Source organism: Tupaia chinensis, unplaced genomic scaffold (genome assembly GCF_000334495.1).
Source record: "Tupaia chinensis unplaced genomic scaffold, TupChi_1.0 Scaffold000702_1, whole genome shotgun sequence".
In the NCBI taxonomy this organism is placed as follows: Eukaryota; Metazoa; Chordata; class Mammalia; order Scandentia; family Tupaiidae; genus Tupaia; species Tupaia belangeri.
In genome coordinates this window covers 2131726-2139591 of record NW_006160225.1, presented here as the reverse complement: position 1 = coordinate 2139591, position 7866 = coordinate 2131726, and positions in this window count along the sequence as shown.

Here is a 7866-nt window from a genome sequence, read left to right as displayed (position 1 = left end):
TATGATCTAGTCTGCTTTTAATACTTTCAAGGGAGATTTTGACTTCTTGTATTATAGCCTTCATCTCTAACAGTTCCATCTGATTCTTTTGTAAAGTGTGAAATTCCTCTTTTAGATCTTGCATGAATTTCCTCACCTCCTGGAACTCTTCAACTCCTTTCTCCTTCCTCTTCAACAGTTCCTTGTCTCTCTTCTCTTTCATCTCTGTTAGCTTTGCCATTATGAATGTTCTGAATTCTTTATCAGACATTCCCATGATTTCCATTGAACTGTGTGCGGATGAAGAGGAGCTATCCATTTCCCTTGTGAGAGAGGTATTTTCCTACTTCTCCATATTTCTTGTGGTCCTGCAGCGATTTCTAGTCATCTGGTGGTTGGTCGGGTTCTTTCCAAACTTGGAAGTTCAATCTGAGGGTCAAGGAGTGTGCATAAAAGGAAGCAGAGAGAGGGAAACAATACCAAAAACAGCAAAAAACCAGACAAGAAACAGAGAAAAAGAAGAGAAAAACTTTTAAATAAATCTAAGAAAGAAAAATTAATATTCAAAAAATTTCAATAAAACTCAAAAATTAGAAAACTGTGCGGTGTGCTTCACGAAATGGCTAGATCGCAGGAGCCATGGAGCTGTCTGTCTCTTGAAGAAGGGCTGTTCTGGAAGGAGGAGAGGGGATTATTAATAAGATAAAGGCCTAGGAGGGGCCAAAGGACCCTATAAAATGCCTCACGTTAAAATATTCTAAAAAGCAAAAATTTAAAAAAAAGACTGAGAGAGAGAGAGAGAGGACAGAGACAGAGGTAGAGAGAGACAAAGACTGATACAGAGACAGGAGACTTGAAAGGGGTCTTCCTACCATGTGGGTTTTGTATGCTGGAGGCCCAGTTATCAGTGGGACATCTTCCTTTCTCCCAAAATGGCTAGATCACAGGAGCCATGGAGCAGTCTGTCTCTTGAAGAAGGGCTGTTCACGCAGGTTTTGTATTCTGGAGGCCCAGTTAACAGTGGGACATCTTCCTTTCTCCAAAAATGGCTAGATCACAGGAGCCATGGAGCTGTCTCTCAAAATACTCTTTTTCATTACTGAGATTTACAGGAAATGTTAACTATAGTCATCCTATTGTATTTTATTACCATGGGAATATTAATAGTTCCTCTTATCTATCTGTAATTTAGTTTCTATAAATTAATATTGCTCTATTTCCCTTGCCTCCAACCTTCCTGGTCTCTAGAAATCATTCTCCAACTGTATGTTTTTCTTCTTGTATCTCTATTTTCTTTAATTGTGTGCAAGAAAAAGAGATTGAGAAGCCTACCCCCGCAAGGGGGCATGATCATGCTAGAATTCCTTTACGTTTTCTTCTTTCTGTCTCAATTTTGGGCATACACAAACACGTAACTGCCATGTTTTACAATCTGCCAGGACTGGGACTTGAACTTCAGTCACTCATGTGGGATCTGACACCCAGACCACTGCACTTAACCACTGAGCTATGGACCAACCCCTTGGTCTCTATTTCAATTAGGCCATTTTTTTTAAAATTACATATGAGTGAGAAAATGTGTTTTTATTTCTGTGCTTGGTTTATTACACTTTACCTATGTCATTCAGGTTCACCCATTTTTACTTCAAATGACAAGATGTTATCTTTTTTTAATGACTAAATATTATTTCACTATTTTTATATGCCACATTTTTCTGCTATAGACTTTTATTAAGATGGGTTTACAACTTCAGTAATGAACAGTTTTGAAAGAAAAATACAGAATAATCTATTTTTATTGCAGTGGTAGATACTGATCTAGGTTTTGGCTTCAGAGAATAGACTTTATAGTCCAAGAATCCCTACTCCCCTGAATTTATATTCTAGTGTATGAGAGACACAATAGACGACATAAAAGTATACTATGTCAAATGGCTCCTAAGGAGGAAAATAAAGTAAGAAAAAAAAAAAAAGGCTCCAAGGGGGACTACTAGAGAGATGGTTAAAGGGAGGAACCAATGTAACAGGCGTGAAGCTTAGATTTTCATTTTCTCTTTTTTTAGTACAGGGAGGGAGTCTAGAATGTTTAAAAATAAAGGTGAGCCTTAAATAGAACAGATGAGATGGGCCAGCAGGTGGTATGGTAGCTAAGGCACTGGGCTCTCACATGGCTGACAACAGTTTGAGTCCTAGATCTGGCAGCTTGCTTTCCCATGTTCTCAGTGTCTCTCTCTGTCTCTCTGGTGAGTGTATGTACCCTATTGCTAATTCAATAATGATAGTAATAATAATATTAAATTTTTTTTTTTCTAACAAAAGAACAAATGGAAGGGACCTCTTGAGTGAGGGTGAAGAAGTAGTGGGACCTGGGCCATGTCAGACTGTCGCACAAGTTACTGAAAGGATCTTGGATCTTACTTTGAGTGAAGTGGGAAGCAAGTGACAAGGATGGAGCAGAAAATGCTATAATCACATACTTGTCCCTAATTAATTGAGATGGACCAGGGTCACTTAAGACAATATGAGATCATCTGAGTGAGAAATAATGCTCGCTTAGAACATGGGTTTGAGAGAGTGTAGAAGTAGTGAGAAAAACAGTTTCCAAGTCGTTTTGAATCAACAGAATTTTTTCCAAAAGAGGCATTGATTGTTGGCTGCTCAAGAAAATGAATTGTGCATGGTTAGACTGAGCAACTGGAAAGATGTAGTTCCGTTTAATAAAATGAAGGATGATGCAGGTGAGCTTTCTGACAGCTGAGGACATATGAGCTTGGGATATCTGTTATATATTTAATTGCAAATGTTGAAGAAGGAATTGGGCTATAGGACTCTGAAACCCAGGGGAAAGTTGTGAACTGGAGATAAAATAAGTGGAAATCACTGCCATATTGTTCTCTATGCATGTTCAGCTATCTGGGTGTGGACAAGCATTGGGTAGGACAATACATGGATTTAATGAGGTTGTCGTCTTAGCAGTAGACTATAATAAAGTAATGGAAAAATAGATGATTTGAAGCTGCATAAGATCTAAAAATTTCCCTGTTGACAATTTTAATTTGCTTGAGAAAGGCAGGAAATAAAGGGATTGTAGATAGTAAAAACTGGTTAAAGATAGTAGATGATTGTTCTTGGAGCTAACAGTTTACTTCTAGATATATTGTTTTTGGAGCAAAGGGAGAGATTAGCATAACAAGCAGAACATGATTGCAATCAAACAGCATTAAATTTACTGATTAAAATTAGAAATATATTTGGGAGTTGTTTCTTTATATAAACAAAGTTAAAGAAACATTGTTATGAGTAATTGTGTTTAAATCTATAAAAAATAACTTCATAATCATTCCTTATCACATTTTAATGGTATTTAAAAATATGAATATATATATGATTATCTTGACCAAAACTTCTAAGATTGATAGGACAGAGACTTAAAATTGGGAAACTCAGAAAAATTTAGACTTCTAAGTGTTATTCAGTTGGTCTGTTCCATGGTTTGAAGATTGCTGGCCAGGATATAATAAACTTTTATTTAAAGTCCTAATTTTATAGAGACATAGAATGGTCAGGAATGTACCACGCTCCTTCTTGGCCATGCTTAATGCCAGAAGATCTGCTTTTATAGAGTCAATTTTCCAATGAGAAAGATGAGGGAACTCTTGTTATATTAGTTTATTTTGTATAAAAATAAGATTAGATTAACATAATACAACTCTATTCAAATTTGCCTCAAATTTTATTTTTTCTCCAAATTTGGGTATTTTTGAAGAATGCTTAGGAAAACTAAGAAGTAAAAATGAACTAAGTACATGCATTTTGAATTCCTGTCACATAGAGCATTATCTGTTTTATACTGACAATTTTATAACAATTATATAACAATAAAAATTTCAAAATGAAAAGTTGTTTTGGGCATTGGGGCCAGATCATTTGAATTATAATTAGAGAGTCTAAATTTTTGTCTTTTTTTTGCATGCTAGCTTATGAGGAGAGTTTACATTTTACTTGTAATGTATTATGTATAGAAAGGAAATTCAATACACAATTTGAGGTCTGGATCAGTTGTCAGTTGAATTTTTTAAAAATTTTGTCATTTTCTATCTTTCAGCTACTTAATAATTGTACCATGCACAGAGTACAGAGTGATGTTTCAGTACGTGCACACAACGTATAAGATCAAGTCAGGGCATTAAGCATATCTATAACAAACATTTGTCTTTTTTTATAACATTCATCATCCTCTCTTGTAGTTATTTTTAAATATATGATACAAAATCATTAACAATAATTGCTTTTCTGTTCAATAGCACACCTAAATTTATTTCTCCTATCTGTAACCCTATAACTGTTAACCAATCCCCATACCACCTATTGCTCCTTTCCCAAGCCTCTATTAACCATTATTCAGCTGTCTTCTTTTATGAGCTCATTATTTTAGGTACTACACATAAATGATATTCTCTGGTACTTGTCTTTCTGTATCTGTCTCACTTCATCTAATGCAGTGTACTCAAGGTTTATCCGTGTCGCTGTAAAGGACAAGATTTCATTAATTTTTATGACTTAATAATATTCCATTATGTTTATATACCACATTTTCTTTATCCATTTACCTGTGGATAAACATTTGGGTTGACCATATATTTTGGCTATTGTAAACAGTGCTGCAATAAACACAAGAGTGCAGATCACTCTTTGATGAAATGATTTCATCTCCTTTGGGAATACACCCAGTAGTGGAAATGCTGGATTATATGGTAGTTCTATTTTAATGTTTTAAGGAACCTCCATACTATTTTCCATACTGGTTGTAATAATGAACACTTCCACCAAGTGTATGAGAGTTCATTTTTTCCACATGCTTGGCAACATTTATTATCATGTGTCTCTTGGTAATGATTGTTGTAACTGGGGTGAGGTGATATCACTCTGAATTTTTAATCTGCATTTCTCTAATGATTAGTGATGTTAATTTTATTTAAATATACTTGTCAGCTATTTGTATGTCACTTTCTCAAAAATATCTGTTCAAGTTTGTAGCCTATTTTTCAGAGATTATTTTTTTCCCTTTGAGTTATTTGCATTTCTTATAAATTCTGGGTATTAATCCCTTGTCACGTGTATAGTACAAATATTGTATTGCATCTCTAGGTTGTTTCTTTACTCTATTGATTGTTTCATTTGATGTGCAGAAGCTTTTTAGTTAATTTAATCTTATTTGTCTCTTTTGCTTTAGTTGTCTGTACCTTTGAGGTCATATCCAAAAAAAGTCTTACCCAAATCATTGTCCTGGAGCACTTCTCTTATATTTTCTCCTAGTAGTTTTACAGTTTGGTGATTTATATTTAAGTCTTTAATTCACTTTGAATTTCTTTTTGTATATGGGAAAGATAGGTGTCTAGTCCCATTCACATATATTGTTTTCTGAGTACCATTTATTGAAGAGAATTTTTTTTCCTCAATGTGTTTTTTTATGCTTTTATTTCAAAAAATCAGTTTTCTATAAGTACACAGGTTTATGTCTGGATTCTCTATTCTGTTCCATTGGTCTGTGTTTCTGTTTTTAATGTCAGTCTTGGACTGTATTGAATTTTGGAATGCATTGCTGTTTGGGATTGTATGGCTTCTAGTATATTTTAAAGTCATGAAAGGTGAAGCCTCTAGCTTTTATTTTTTCTTTTTGTTCAAGATCGCTTTGTATTACATTTGAGATCTTCTGTAGTTCCTTATAAATTTTAGAATCCTTTTTCTATTTCTGTGAAAAATATTATTGTTTGTTTAATAGGAAATTTTATTAAAGGTGTATATTCTTTTGGGTAGTACAAACATTTTCATAATAATATTTTTCCTTATCCATGGACATTGAATGTCTCCCGTTCATGTCTTTTCACTTTCTTTTATTAAAGTTTTATAGTTTTGATATTCCAGACTTTTTACCTCCTTGAATAAACTTATTCCTTGATATTTTAATTTTTTATAGTTCTATCATAAATGTGATTAAAAAATTTTTTTCTATAGTTCACAACCAATATATAGAAATGTACTGACTTTTGTATTTTGATTTTTTATCTTGCAACTTTATCAAATTTGTTTATTATAGCTATTTTTATTGTTGTTGTGGAGTGTTTAAGGTTTTCTGATATATATATATGTATATATACACACACACACACACACACACACACACACACACACACACACACACACACACACACACACACACACACACACACACACACACACACACACACACACACACACACACACACACACACACACACACACACACACACACACACACATATATATATATGATTAAAAAGGGCACAGTAGGAATGATCTTGCTTCATTCTTCCCCATAGAACAATAAAAACAACTATCCAGAGCCAAGATTAACATTGTGAATATCCCAGGACTTGAAATTGAGGTTGCGATGATCAATAAAGGTCACAGAGTAGTGAAAATCCTAGAGTGGATGGCAAGGAAAACAAACCTATCTAAGATGCCCCTCTCTCTAGTGGTCAACTACTGAATGGAAAAGTGCTCAGGACTCATAATTTCTACAATGGAAAAAGTGAGATGGATCCAGGCAGCCAGATTCTTCCCTATCCTGGGGTTCCCCATAAATGCGGATTCTGCGCCAACTCACAGGACTCATCAAATAGCTAAAAATCTAAAACTCCTGACATCAGTTAAAGCCAAAAAAAAGGGGGCGGATAGCAACATTCAGTGTATTAAACTCAGAGACTGCACTCTATTTCAGCCAAAGGAGAAAGCAAATCAAAGAAGGTTTTCTGCAGATTCGTGTTGCATGGAGTATGCTCCCTGGGTCCTTTGGGTACAAATACCTAGCTATCCTTTCCACCTTGCCTTGACTGAGCTTTCAGCTCACTTGTCGTTGGTTCCTCAAAACCTGAGGTAAGCCTGGGTCTACATCATCCATCTAGTGCTGACCCACAAGCCATGGTCTCCAGAGCAGGGAAAGGCCAAAATCAATCTGCACAGGACTGCCAGGCAGACATACTTCAGAAAAAGCCACACAAAGCATGCTAAACAGCAAAGGCTGGAATAAACCTCTAATCTTTCCATACAAAGACACATCTGTACATCCATAAGAAATGGGGACAGGGAATCATGAAGTTACCACATGAACAAAACCAAGTGCCCATTACTGGACTCAAATGAGAGCTGAAAAACATAATAAATAAATCAAAAATACAATAGAAAGAAAGGGGAAGATAACTGATCAAGTAGAAAAGTTAATAAGCTTGAAGACAAATTTATTAAAAATACACGGTCAAAAGAGAAAAAAACGAGGGGGAACCAGCAGTTAGCGTAATGGCTATGTCGCTGGACTCCCACGTAGTCGACCGCGGTTCATGTCCCGGACCCGGTGGCTTAAAACTCACGCCGGGCGCGTGTGCGTGCGTGCCCAAGATCCCGAGAGGAGAATGGAGGAGAAGGGATTGCGGCGTGACCATCCCCCCTGGGGGGTGATTTCTCGCTTTCTGTTTCTCTGTCTCTCTCTGTCTGTCTGGCGAGCGCACGCGCCCTACAGTGAAAATCTCTCAAAAAAAAAAAAAAAAGAGAAAAAAAACGAATGAAATAAACATGTTTGCATAGGGCAACATTCAATGATAATGTAAGGATTGTTGGAGATCAGGAGAGACTCAAGAATGGCAGAAAGATGGAAAACTTCTCTAATAAAATAATAAAGCTTTCCAGGTGTGGGGCCAGCAGGTGGCATGGTGGATAAGGCGTTAGACTTCCACATGGCTCAGCACAGTTTGAGTCCTAGACTTGGCACTTGTTTTCTCACTTTCTCTCTCTCTTCTCCTTCTCTGTCTCTGGTGAGCACATATGCCCTCTAGCAAACTTAAAAACAATAAT